Source organism: Mus pahari, chromosome 7, assembly GCF_900095145.1.
Source record: "Mus pahari chromosome 7, PAHARI_EIJ_v1.1, whole genome shotgun sequence".
In the NCBI taxonomy this organism is placed as follows: domain Eukaryota; kingdom Metazoa; phylum Chordata; class Mammalia; order Rodentia; family Muridae; genus Mus; species Mus pahari.
In genome coordinates this window covers 103,897,539-103,912,320 of record NC_034596.1, presented here as the reverse complement: position 1 = coordinate 103,912,320, position 14,782 = coordinate 103,897,539, and positions in this window count along the sequence as shown.

The following is a 14,782-nucleotide window of genomic DNA, read 5'->3' as shown; positions in this document are numbered from 1 at the left end:
CACACACACACACACACACACACACACTTGCAAATTTATTGCTGGTAGGGAGGCTAAGACAGAGGGATTCCTTAAGTCAGTCTGGCCAATGGGTGAGCCTCAGGTTCAGAGTGAGATCAAGTCTCCAAATGTAATGTGTACCACATACATGCTCATACTACACAACACACACACACACACACACACACACACACACACACACACACACACACAAAGATAACTCAATTAAAAAGAGTGCATGAACGTGGTGGAAGGAGAGAAGCAACTCTTGCATGTTGCACTCTGACCTCCACACATGCTCTGTGGCATACACACCCCACCTCATATAAATACATAGATAAGCATAATAAACTTATAAAGGCACAGGGTGGTTTCATTTTGTTTTGTTTTGTTTGAAAGTAGCCTGTCTATGATCTGCAAAGATTTGGACATAGAGTTGACACAGCAATCAATAATTTCATAGAATTCTACTCAAAGCCAGGAGCACATGCACCCTAAAACTCGAGCTATGATGTTTTTAGCAGAGCTACTGTGAATGCACAGTAACCAAAAGATAGAACAGCCCAAGTGTCCCTCAATGAAGAAAACAGAATGGCCACACAGTGGAATATTACTCAACCGTTAAAAGGAATGACTGTGGTTCTCTGACTTAGATAGAAGCACAGACTGCTCTTGGGGAAACTGAAGCGGGGAGGGGCAAAGGCACTGAACAAAGTCACTAGCTCCAAGTGTGCAGGGAAGGAAGTTTCACAGAGATAAAGAATGAAGAGTGCGGGCTGACAGGAGGCAGTAATGAGTGACTGACAGCAAAGAGGGGTATCGGGAGGCAAAGAAAGGCTCGGGAGCAAGACCACAATGAGAGTTATGCTCTGCTGTGATGTAAGAAGCTGCTGATATACATGCTTCTAAAAGATAAATTTATACAATGAGAATTGTTTATCAATTAAAAAAAACAGGTGGAATGAGAAATCTTAATGGAGACTGAGAAAGTGGGGACAACCATGCCAGGGGGACCCTGTAACCACCCATGCATGCACTGTCGCAGTTTTAGGTTCCCCAAATAAGGGTCCTATTTTGGGAGACTGGGAGCCCTAGGAGGTGGGGCTTAGTTGGTGGGCATTTGTCATTTGGGGCTGGTTCTTGAAGGCTGTATATTCTCCCTTCTATCCCATCTTTTTCTTGACTGTGCCCTACACTTCTGCTGCCCTGACTAAGGCACTCTGCCATGCATGCTGACGTTTCGAACCAGAATCTCTTTCCTCCTGAAGTCCTTTCCAACAGTCTTTGGGGCACGATGGTACCAAAGTGAGTATTACTGGATATATGTTGATGACCAGCTTTAGGCAGGTGACAGCTATCACATGCCACATTCTTACTATATGGCAACCCTCTTCTGTCTGCCTCATCCAGTCAGTCCTTGTAAAGGCTCTGGTGGGCAGGTGTATCTGACCCCATTATACAGCTGAGGAAGTTGAGGCTCAGGAGGCAGGGGCTGAGACACTTTCCCATAGTTCAACAGAGTAGGAACTCTGCAGATGACTGAAGGCAGGTCTTTTTGTCACTTGAGCCCACATACTTGGTACTTGTTGCATTAACTTTTCTTGGGGAGACATGAACAAACATCTACTCAGCCCAGATAGGGACACCAATGACAAACCATTTCACCAAGGTTCAGCTTGGAAACCAGTGAGTTTGTTGGGGTTACTTAAAGAGCATGGGCGACCCCCGGAATCACCACAAAGCCCCACCCTATCATGGATGACAGCCTAGGAGAAGTAAAAGCCGCCATCTTAGGTGAGGGTTCGTCTTGTGAGCTTCCCTTCCCTCTTTCCTCAAGGCCCTGTCGATAGCTTCCACATCATTAACACACACCTAACTACTTCTGTATTTTTCCGGTTTGTTGGTTGCCATGGCTATTGGGCCAAAGTAATCTGTCCGAAATTATAGTTAGGTAAGCACGTTGAGAGGGCACAACAGCAGCACCACGCCGCCAACCATCTGGGTAGGCGTGGATAGTGAGATGAATGTATGTCCTTCTGTGGTGAAGCATGAGGCAGGGAGTGGTAGGGCCAGGTGCCTGCCAGCAGCTCCCTCAACCCTGAAGTGGTGAGGGCTTAGACGTGAGCTCAGACATGAGCAGGAAATAGACTATTTGCGAAGAGGTGTCATTTTGATCAAGGATGTGATCAAATATAGGCCAGAAACAGCTAAAGGGATCAAGGGCTCATTTCTGCTCCTGGTTTTTGTTAGAACGTGGCCTCTCCCTTAAAGACGTTGGTCGCAGTGGCTGCGGAGATGGCGCAGTGGTGAAGGGTGCTTGCTGCCCTTGCAGAGGATCCAAGTTCATTGCCAAAACCCCTAGCAGGAGGCTCACAAACACCTATAACTCCCTTCCCTTGGAGGCTCCAGTGTTATTTTCTGGCCTGCACACACATGGTATACAGACACACACACACACACACACACACACAGACACACACACACACACACACAAACACACACACACAAATGTATAAATGAGTAAAATAGATCTGAAAAAAAAAAAAGACACTGGCTGCTATAAGAAGACAAACCATACAGGCTGAAGAAATGGGGCCATGCACACCCTTCTAGCTTCTCTCCTTGAGACAGAGCTTTAAGAAGCCTTGTCCTGGGGTTTCACAGCAGCCCCTACTTTATAGTCCTAACAATTGCTTGGTTCCTCTGTGCTCTTCGTGTATGCCATGCTGAACTAAGTCGTGTGGCGTAAAACTTCCCACTAGCTCCCCCAAAACTTACTGTGGTGTTCTGAATGAGAATAGCTCTCACAGGATTAGTCCCTAAATGTTTGGTTCCTGTTGGTGAAAGGTATAGGGTTGGGAGATTAGGAAGTGTGTCCTTGTTGGAGAAAATATGTCCCTGGGGGTGGGCTTCAAGGCTTCAAAAGCCCAACTCAGGCCAGGTGTGATTTTCTCTTCACCTCCTGCCTGAGAATCCAGACACAAAGCTCTCAGACACAGAGTCATGACTGCTTCTCTCTAGGATGATCATGGACTCGCACTCTGAAACCGTAAGCAAGTCTCAACTAAATGCTTTCTCTTATAAACTGCCTTGGTCATGGTGTCTCTTCACAGCAATAGATCAGTGACTAAGACACTCATAAATAAATGACGTATTTCCCTTCCTTCCTCGGATTTCTCTGAAGGACCTTCTGCTCTTTCCTCCACCTGCTCCATTATCCTGTCTGTGACTTGACTCTCTCTTGCCTTTTCTTTACCCCATCTCTTAATAAAAAGAGATTTCCTTGTATGTTAAAAGCAATTATGTGTGCATGCGGGGTTGTGTGCACATGTGTACAGGAGCCCCCAGAGTTCAGAAGAGCATGGCTGATTTCCCTGGAGCTGGAGTTACAGGTGGTGGTGAGCCAAACAAATGTCGTAAGAAACACTAAGTACTCGTCTTTTCTGTAAGACACTGAAAAGCTTGTGCTTATGAGAAAGAATTTAAATCTGTATTATTTTTCATCTTGTAAGACTTACTTACATAAATGTTTTAATATCTTCACAAAACCTGGTGAAACTTCTATTACACAAAATCACTGCTGTATTTAAAGTGACTAAAGTGGCTGAACTTTTCTTCCTTCCTCTTTCTCCTCCTTCATCTCTCCTCCTCCCTCCTCCCTTTTCCTCCTCGATCTCCGCCCTCTTCTTCCTCTTCTTCATCCTTTCTCTTCCTTTTTCCTCCAATTCTTTAAAAACTAACTAATCATGAAAGACTGTGAGGTTGGACCCCAGCCAATGTGGAAAAGACATGGTCATCACCTGCATTGGAATGAAGATAAAGTTCAGCTTCCCATCAGAGTGTTCCCTCTTGTGAGCACACCATCCTCATGATGAGTGAGGTTTGCCTCGCCCAGACACTTCAGCTGGAGTGGTTGGTTGGTGGTCTCTTCTGTGCAATCCTGAACCTATTTCTAACAGTGCTGGGAACTGAACTCTGGTCCTTTGCAAGATCAGTGCTCTGGGCACGTCACTCCAGAAACATAAACAAACTTTCTATCTTTCCAGGGCCAGAACATATAGAATAGCAATAAATTCATAGGGTTAAGTGGTGCCAATGACAGCAATTTTTCATAAAACTCACCTATCTTGCTAAGCTGGCTGAGGTGAATGTAACTTTTTTCTTCGGGTCTTAATCCCCAAGATTAGCTCTCATCACGCAGCACACAGTTCATGTATTCACATACCAACACATGTATATACTGGTCATAGCATGTCTACAAGCTAAAGAGTTACAGCTGGGTTCAAGAGGCTTCAGACGTGGCTGAGAAAGTGTCTCTATAGGTACGATAACGAGACAGAGTGGTATGGGAGGCTGCTGCTGGAGCTGGGCGTCTGTGATGCTGCTGGATTCAGCTGTGGCAGTCTGGAGCAGGAAACAGCCACAGTGGGGGGACAGTGGGGGAACAGGTGGCTGGGCAGGCATCCAAGGAGGACCAAGCCAAGTGGGGGAGTCTCCACCTCCTCAAGCACACACCAGACAACAGGTTGGTGTGGGACCAGGCAGTCTCGGTGTTAGTTTGCCATTGTTTTATGGGCTTTAGGTGAGGGGGTGACACCTGCTCCTTAGTCTGGCATGGATGGCAAATTCTTAGTCCTGGATTGCCATATATGATCTTAATCTTCCAAGTGTCCCCCCACTTTCAAGTCTTCCCAATAATCAGACAGGCTGGCTCCCTCTCTACTCCCAGCATAAGTCTGGGATTGCTGGGTGGTACCGGATGGTTGGCACAGTTTCTGGGTCCATCCAGTGGACAGTCATCCTTCTCCCTCAAAATGGAGTCACAGTGCTTGTAAAATGATGTGCCTTAGAGCCATGAGCAGATATCTGGACAGAGCAACATGGTGATGGGGGTGCATGGGTGAGCATGTGTGTGTGTGTGTGTGTGTGTGTGTGTGTGTGCACGTACATGTGTGTGTGCATGTACATGTTCATGTGTGTGTGAGTGTGCCTTGTGTGCTATGTGTGTGTATATGTGTTTGTGTGGTGTGTGTGTGTGTGTGTGTGTGTGTGTGTGTGTGNGNGAGAGAGAGAGAGAGAGAGAGAGAGAGAGAGAGAGAGAGAGAGAGAGAGAGAGAGAGATTGAGAGAACCACCAGGGAAAAGATACCCAGAAGGACCCATTCCCCCTGACATTCGTCCCCCCCAGATAGGCTCTTTCTGCCCAAAGTTTTCAGAATCTCCCAGAACAGCAGCTCCAGCTATGGACAAAGCCCTGAACACATTAGTCATCTTGAGAGATATTCCACGTTCAAACCATTGCATTCAATACCATTAGCCTGTGGTATTTAGATGCCAAAGAGAGTGACTCAGCCGGGTGGTGGTGGCGCATGCCTTTAATCCCAGCACTTGGGAGGCAGAGGCAGGTGGATTTCTGAGTTCGAGGCCACCCTGGTCTACAGAGTGAGTTCCAGGACAGCCAGGACTACACAGAGAAACCCTGTCTTGAAAAAACAACAACAACAACAACAAAAACCAAGAGAGAGTGAGTCAGGTGGCTGTGTCCTCCTGCCTAAGGACTGGAATGCAAAGAGGGTTCCCTTGGCCTGGACACTGAATCCACACGGTGCACACAGGACATGGAATGCACATCATGCCCTTGTTTCCTGTCCTTGGTGGTCACATTCAAGGCAGGAACTGGAGACTCTTGTCCCCTTTGCTCCAGGACACACAGTTCCTGCTTGTCTCTGAACAGAGTTGGCCCTGTTTGGTCTTATATTTAATCGAAAACAAAATGGTGGAGGGAGGGAGGAAGCTCACAGACCCTAAGAACCCCCAAGAGTATGTCTCAAAACACAGTATCTGCTGACAGCACCTGGGAAGAGACAGTGGCCACGTCCTGGGAGCACTGAGCATGACGACATCACTGCCCAGGTCTGTGAACATGATCCAGTACCACAGACTGTTAGCTCAGTCATCTTACGCCATACCAGCACATGATCTAAGGAGCATGACAGGTCCACTTGGCCAACCCGGGGTTCAGCCAGCCTCAGGATCACACTACACCAACAGAACTGTGCCAGGACACCAAGAAGCAAGGCCTTGAATGTTCCTGGGAATAGGAAGTAAAGGACAGGACAGCTATAAAGCACACCGCATCATGGGGGTGGGCAGAGCAAGGACAAGGGGTACCACCAACTGTTGGGATAAACTGGGATAAACTCAGGGGACTTGATGCCTTTGGGGACACTTGTAGAAGGCAAAAGGGAACTCTATTAGACACATCAATGGTCAACAAAAGAAGAAGTGGACATTCTCAGAAGTTTACAGTACATGCGTGGCTATTGAATAGCTAGGGTTTGAGAGTCTAGTCCAGCCCATGGCCAGCTGATGAGCTGCATATGAGATGTCAGGTCAGAGACCAGCTGAGGGTATCAGGGCCAGAAGCTCCAGATCTGATTTATTTGAAATCATAATGCGAATCAGAGAAAACACAAGAACACATCAGGGCTGCAGTCCACGTGCTAAGGCAGATGGTGCTGCTGAGGGTACCAGACCCTGGAGTTCTCAGCAAGTGCCCACCTCCACTTCTGGGATCAGCTGGGCTGTCTCAACTCAGAGACAGGGCACTGACCAATACACACACCAGATTCAGGCCCTGGCTCGTCTCTATCCTCTGGGATCCCTCTTTCCTTGGAGGCTTCTCCTGGCTTCTAGGACTTGGGAAAGACCCACATCCTAGCAAGGGCTCCCTTGCATGCCCCTAGGATGTCTTATTCAAATCCCCCAAAGGCTCCAGGATTCTTGAGACAGTGCCCAGGGAGTCTAGGTTGTGGACCTGTGTTCAGGGCTCAGCTCTCAGAACCTGGTGCATACTGCTCCACAAGGCACAGGACCTTCCATGGCAGAGGTCTAGTTCGGGGTCTTTTAGATGAAGTCTGGGTTATATGGTGGCTTGGTGTGACTCTGCAGATCCTCAGAATATGAAGGAAGTGGTCAGGATCAGGGTCAGAGCCATGCCAGAAGAGGACTTGACAGATCACCGCTGGCTTTGAGGATGGGGCGGAACCGGAAGTCAAGGAATGAGTGGCCTCAAGAGGCCAAGATAAATCAGAAAGATTCTCCTCTGAGTGTTCAAAATGAAAAAAAAAAAAAAAAAGCCCTTGATTTCTCAAAAGGAGCCAGTAAAAGGTGGTTTAGTCATCGTCCCCCGCACTGCGAGGTGATACATCTGTAGAGTCATAGGCATTGTATGTGACAACTTGTGACAGCAGGAGAGAACTAGTCACACACCAAAACAGGAAGCAATGACTAACCGATCCACGCTCCCAGGAGGATCCCAGTGGTGGGCTGAGGGGTTCATCATCATAGCCACTGAGGCAGGGGCCAAGGCACGGACAGCTCTGGGACGGCTCACAGCTCGCTTCTCCAAGGCCATGTGTGTTACAGGGCTGGGGGCAGCAGGACACTGGGGCTCAGCACTGGCATCTCCTCTCTGCCTGGAACTCCTTTTCATGGGAAGCAGGGAATCCCTCAGAGACTATGGCAACCCTTTAGGAGAGGGCTGCTCCGGGCAGGAGCCATAGAGCAAAATGCACAGGGAGACAGCACAGAAAAGGTGCTGCCAATTCAGAGTGGTGTGCTCTTATGACGCACCTACTGTGTACAAGGCCTAGGCTGGGTTTATATTAGTGATCTGAAGAGATGATTTGTGTTCATTTGTGAAGAGAGATAGTGTGGCCAAAGTAGCACCATGAAGAAAGGTTTGGTGGGTGACACACTGGGGGTGGCCGGTTGGAATGGAGAACTGGGGCAGTGGCTCTAGTGTCTCCCTCACCATGGTGCTAAGAAAACTGCAGGCACAGAGAGAGCTGAGCTAAGGTCACAGGTGGAAGAGAGTGGGAGGGAAGTCATGTGACCAGAGGCTCACCTGGGGTTGGGAGACTGGAAGTGCAGCTTACGACTAGGGGCTTACCTCAACATGTTAGGAAGCCGTATTTGCTCTGTAAGACTCTGTACAGATGGAGAACTAGGGAAGGGCAAAGACCGGAAACTGAGGCCAGGGAAGAAAGCCAGTCCTGCCCATCCTGGAAACAATGGCAGGGCCAGCGGGTGGGGACAACCTGCACAGATTTCTGGGCAGAAGTACCAGGAACAGGAAGGAGTATCCAGTTACCCTTCCTGTCAAGGAGAACTGACAGGGATCCTAAAGAGAAGGATCTGGAACCAAGCCCCAAACTGTACCATTCATTCCCAGGGCTTGACCCGGGCCTGCCTTTTCCTGTGCCCCTGAATGGGCAGAGACCCTGGGCCCCAGCCCCACATGGCTCTCCACAGTCCCGGCTTCCTGGGACACTTTCCTCTGAAGGCGGAACGTCTGCCTGTACACTGGTCCCCCGAGGGACCTGCAGTTCTCTTGCCCCGGACTTGTTGATTTCATTACCTCTAATGAGCCCATCCGAGGCTGGGCAAAGGCAATTACCAGCGCCAGGCCTTCTGGTAACCACTCTCTGCGCCAGGCAGGCATGCAGCCCCACTGCGCACCACCCACCGCCTCACCGCCTCGTAATGAGAGGGTGAGATCCGGGAACTAATGAGGACCAGAAAATTAATCACAGGTTGGCTGGGCTCTCCGCTCCCGAGGAGGCCTTCAGCAGGTTTGAGGCCTCGGACCTGCTCCAGGTCTAGGGGTGGAGAGGGGCGAAATGGGTGGTATGAGCTTGCCGTGAACACGGCTTCCCCATCCTGTCCTGGCGGGATGAGACCTCAGGAACACAGCTAGGAAGAGCAGGAACTCCAGGAAGGAAGGGAGACTTGAGTTCTGGGCCCTACCTGCTGTGTAGCGTGAGGTGGGCGGTGCGGGGTGCAAACTCGCTGAGCTCCGGAGTCCGCCCCTGAAGGGAAGAGAGGAACCTCCTTGGGTTACCTTAGTAACAGGATGCCTTGGTTTCACTCAATCCCCAGCAGACAGACAGAAAAATGCCACCCCCCAGCCCTCCCCGTGTTAGCACAAGCCTAGGTTCATTTCCCATTTCAGCAGCCTACACAGCCCCTCTCTCAGCTGTCTTCTGAGAAAGGAGGTTGTCAGAGGGCTTAGGAATGGCGGAAGGAACATGGAAGCACACTCCTGTAACCCAGTACTCAGGGGAAAGGGCAGGAAGTTCTGTCACTCAGGGTCACCCTTGAACTACATATCCAGTTCCTGGCCAGCCTGGGCAACATGAGACACTGCTTCAAAATAAAACAGAACAGAAGAGGTTTCTGGCAGCAATGGAGGTCAAGGGGCCTCCCCTGAGAAGGGCCTTTAAAGTATATTCTACCCCTGCTGTGAAGGGGAAGACCACAAAAGGGCCACAGGTAATGTTCATGTAAAGAAGGCCCTTGGTAACTAGCTTCGTCCTGAGGTAACATCCGCCTGAGTGAGGAGCTCTCAGGACCCAGGCACCTCTTCTTGGGCCCCATCACTGTCACTGGGGTGGGGCTATGAAGCTTGTGGTCTGTGAACAGTGCCTTGTCACACTGCTGAGATGGGGTGGGTGGTGGGGGAGGTGGGAGGGTGGGGGAGACAGACACAGGACACACACTTGAGTCTGGCTGGGGCCCAAGATGGTGAAACTGTGTCTCCTCCTTCATTTGGGAGCCATTTGGCCTGCTCTCCTGATCCCCAGGTCTTGTCTTTTCCAGCCCACCATCAACCCTGGGTTTCGTAGTGGGAAGAATATTAAGTCTATGTGGGGATACCACACAAAGATCATAGCAAATGGTCAGTTGCTGGAGTGTGTGTGTGTGTGTGTGTGTGTGTGGTGTCCCAGGGGCTGAGAAGGACATGACTTTCCCTGAGCACAAGTGTGTGCAAATGCCACAGAGGCACAGGTAGATTCAGAGAGGTTGGCTTGCAGAGGACTTGAGGGAGGTGCCGTGGGAGTGGGCTTAAAGGAAATGGGGTGCTGAATCAAAGGTCCCAAAAGGATCCCCAGGACTGAGCCACGGTGTGGAGAGAATCTCGGATCTTCCCTGGGAAGGATGCCGCTGGGGTAGGCACTGGGAGGAACAAGCCCTTCCTGGGCTCAGGATGCCCGTGAAGGTTCAGCTGAGACTCCATGTGTGCAGCTCCACCCCCAAGGCCTGGGCATCCATGTCAACCCGTGTCTGAGACGCAGCAGGACTGGCTGTCACTCCACACACACACGCAAGTTGGACGTGCAGAAATGCTTCCACGACCAGCGGATAGTCTGTTCATCTCAGGCATCTTTTCTGGAGACATCCTTCAAGGCCTTTGGGACAAGGATTCCATCCTTAGGAAGCCACATGGGTCTCGGGGCTGCCCTGCCTAGAGCTGGCTTTTCCCCTTTCACTGCTCTGCCCATCTCTCATCTGCCTTGGGACAGCTGGATTCCGCCTCCGGGCCTGGAGGTCAGCCTCTCTCTGCCTTGCAGCCCTGCAAAGGAAGAGCAGGGAACTCACCTGAAGGAAGACGGTGTTAGACAACTGGGTGGAGGTGAAGAGAAGCGGGCAAGGAGGTTTGGGGCAGCTCTGGGTGCAGGGGGCCCAACTCTGGATGGGAGAAAGCTCCACCCTGGGAAGGGGGATTTGACTCTGCAACTGTTAGGTTTCTTTCTATCGCTGTGATATACCCTATGACCAAAAGCAGCTTGGGATGGAGAGAGTTTATTTCAGCTTGCACCTTACAGTCCAAGGCAGGAACTCAAGTTGAGCAGGAACCTATAGACAGGAACTGAAGCAGGGCGCTTGGAGGAACACTGATTGCTCTCCATCTTTTGCCCTACTTTCTTGTACTACCAAGGAACCCCTGGCCAAGGGTGGCCTCACCCACCATGGGCTAGACCCTCTTACACCATTCATCAAGGAGATGTCCCAAAGGCATGCCTACAGGCCAGTCTAATGGAGGCATTTTCTTAACTGAAATTCTGTCTTCTCAGATGACTGTAGCTTGTGTCAAGTTGACAAGAAAAACCATTCAGTACAATTAACACCTGGGCAACATGACATGTTAAACACCACGCAGCATGCATCACACACCACTGTTAAACCTATTTTTTCATGTGATTCCCCAAGGTGTCATGTTAAGGGATGTGCCAAGCAAAGGCTCCAAGCCTTGATAAAGAGGCAGAACATTGGTTACAAGATGGTACCTTAGCATCCAGAGGTTCTGGGAAAATCTCATCTCCACTCCACCCTGAAGAACTACCTCCACTATGTCCCATCCTCCTTCCAGATGGCATTCCCTAAGACTGACTCCACTAGAGTCACCATTATGTCCCCAACCCTCCAGATCCACAGAGTGACATATATGCTATTGCTTTCTCTCAATCCCCCAGCACCCACCACAAAAGCAGAGCAGGGTAAAATGTTGGTAAGGACATGTGAACCTCAGAGACTCGCCCTCAAGCCTGGATCGTCCATGGCCAGGAGCTGCTCCTCTAGCAGGGTGAGCAGCCGGTGCCGTCTGGGTCTGCGTGCATGCTAATTGTAAGCCTGTCGGCTGTGCCTCTGAATAGATTTTCCTGGTCGCTTTAATAATGAAATGTTTTACGACATCAAATATTTCTCCTTATTAGCCAAGAAAGGTCAGGAACTGCACCGTGTCTCTTTTTTGTTGCCTGGGCAATTGGGTCTGACCTTTAATTATGACAGAAACCTGCTGTTGTCTCCAGCAGCTAGCCAGTGGGGCCCGTTGCTTCCTGGGACCTTCCGCCACAGCACGAGGCTCCTTGATTGCCATTGGGATTGTCCAGCCTCAGTTTACCTGTCTTGGCTAAGTGTACGGGGTGGGAGAGACATGTCTCTTGGTAAAGAGGTTGATCCTTTCTCCTCTGATGCTTATCTGGCCTGGAAGTGCTGGTTCTGGTCGAGGCTCTGGAATTGGGTAGCAGAAGAACCTTGGCTCGTCCTGAGAGTGGCAGTGGTTTGCCCCTGACCATGCTGAATCCCAGTTGTTTGTCCTTAAGGAGTTGATAACACGTTCTTGCCCCCAGATCAGCTCACTCAGTGTTCCTGGACCACGCACGAGGTGTGAAGACACAGCAGCCGTGGTGCATGGCAATGTCTGCTTCAGCAGAGTCGGGAGCAGCAGCTCCAGGCCTGGAGGAAACTCAACTTTATCCCAAACACACCAGGCGCTTCTGCCTCTGGAACTTCCTGAGGCTATTATAGGGATGGTACAACTGAGGCTCTGTGGAGCCAAACAACTTGAGATGCCCAGGTTGCATAAAGACCCAGAAACTACAGACCACAGCTCAGAAACGTCATCTGTGTCATAGCCCGTGCCCCTCCTCTTGGACAAGATTCCAAGAATCAAGTGTGGCTTGGTGGTATCACTGACAGTCAGGATTCCTCTCCGCCTGAGCCTTGTCGGCCTCACAGGCTCTGAGCTGAGTAGGACCCTCGAATTCCCTCCCCTTTATGCTTGGAGCGGGGAGGGGGAATTTTAACTTAAATCCTAAAGGTCTGTCCTCATTGGATGCTATGGGAAGGACTGGGATTACGGCAGCCGAGAAGGAGCTGCAACAGTATGCCAAGGCAGCAGCCACGGGATGAAGCGGGCTCCTCCTGCAGAGGGATGCCGGGTCCTGTAAACAGCCAGGGTAGAAAGCTGGGTGGGGTCCCCGCCCTTCCCATGATAAATGGGGTGACTTGTGGGCACCGTCAACACACTACCGAAACCCAAGGAGCCTGAGATTGCCCTCAGCACAACAAACCCTGTGGCAAAACCGACTGGAAACGGAGGGCTGCCAGGGCCTTTGGCTGTCTGGCACTGCCCAGAGCTCTGTGGCCAGTAACAGCCACCCAGGAGGAGTTCTGGAGCCATCCTGCCCTGTGAGGGGGATACTTGGGGGGGGGGAACAGAAGGAGGAGAAAAACATAGAACTTTCTCTGACGGGATCCATGTGCCTCTTGCCAGGTTTATACTTTGAAATGAAAAGCAAATGTGGGGAAAACATGTCAGACATCCCGGGCTCTAAAACCAGCTAGCAGTGTGGAGGGAAAGGGGGCGGCGACAGCTTGTGTGGGGCCCGGGAGGCTCCATCAGAGGGAGAGTCCTCCTGACTGTCAGTGATACCACCAAGTCACACCTGGATCTTGGGATCTTCTCCAGAGGAGGGGCACAGCCTGTGACAACAATCGAGTCTCCAGGCTGGAGCCTGTGGCCTGGAGGCAGAGAGCCTGGGGTGCTGCACCTGGAGGCATGGATGAGAGAGTCATTCCATGTCAGCACAATTTGCATAGGCAAAAGGAGGCAGAGATGCTCAGGGTATCAGAAGATGCCCCTCTTTATCCACCACTACACTCCAGGAGCCAAATGGTCCTTTCCTATACCTGAAAACTCTGGAGACAAGTTCAGGCCTGACTCTCCTGGCCGTCTGCACTCTGGGGGCTCTCAGATTTGGGGGAAGGAGAGTGAGGGCGGACTTCTTGAGACCTGTGGCTTGCCCATCCTTCTGGGGCTGCTCTGTGGATTTTGTGGTTTCTCTTGCCCTTACATAACCAAGCATTACTAAGCTAACTGTCCCTGAGAGGGTCCTCCTCTGGGGCCATCTAGGGATCTTAGGATTGGTGACCTTAGGTCTGTTTGACCAGCCAAGATGGGGGTGTGCCCCTTGTCTCTGGTGGACCCTCATCTTCAAGGAAGTGGGAAGAAAACTTCAGGCAGAGGGAGGCCCCCAGAATCCAGAAGCTCAGGCTGGGAAAGCAAATCTGCCTAGGTCACATGGCTCTGCCATTTAACCTGACTCCACGGGAGCCTCAGGATGAATCCCAGTGACTTGAGAGGTCATAGGAGTGTCACCTCTCAGTGAGAGTTTGTGGGGAGGGGGTGACCACCATCACCCTGGGTCTGGAAGGCTGTGTGCAAGGTGAGGGTGGCAGGGCTCTCAGCTAGGGGACCTCTCTAGTAGTAGAGTCGAGTCCCTAGCCCCTTCTGTGTCACTGCTGTCTGTCGGCCTACTGATGGGCGACCTGGACACTCCTGCTGGAATGGAAACCCGATGGCCACTGCTCACAGTGGAGGCACAGCACTTGGTACAGAGGAGAAAGCATTCGTGGAACTAAGTCCCTAACCATCCCTGAGAAGCCATTGTCATCCTACAGAGGAACCTATTCTGGGCTCCCACGGAGATAGACAAAAAACACCTTCCTAAGATTATTTTGATATGCCCAAGTAAACGTTCCCTGAACCAGAATCTCAAGAGAATGGGGTCTTCTTGAGAGGACCTGAGCCTGGGCAGCCAGCCCAGGGGTAGTTCTGCCGGCCTCTCTGAACTTCTGTTTTCTTCTCCACAGGACAGTTGATGAGCCTGGCTTGCTGTTGCCGTGAGGACTGAGAAACCGAGGTATGGGTACTCCATAGACTTGGACATGATCCTGGAGCATCCTGGATGAGGTCATTTCCACGACAGCAGTTCCATACGTGTCCAGCTCCCCTGGATGTTGGCAGTGAGATGCAGCTCCAAGAGCATGGTGGGAACTATGCCCCCCCAAGAAGCTCCACTCAGTCCCCTGGGAGTGTGATGGGCATGGTCTCCCATCCCTAGTCCCCACTCAGTCCCCTGGGAGTGTGATGGGCATGATCTCCCATCCCTAGTCCCTAGAGGGGCTTCAGTACATAGAGTCTACCTGTGGGGTCCAGGCTTGTTCCAAAACCCAGTAAGGAAGAGACAGTAGATCTGTTCTGCGTAGAAACAATGGCCTCCTGGCCTTAGGCTGCAGGATGCTGGGTGTCAGTGAGGTCCTGCTTGGGAAGTTCACTACTGGGAGTAGTGAACCTCTACTACTGGGAGTAGTGA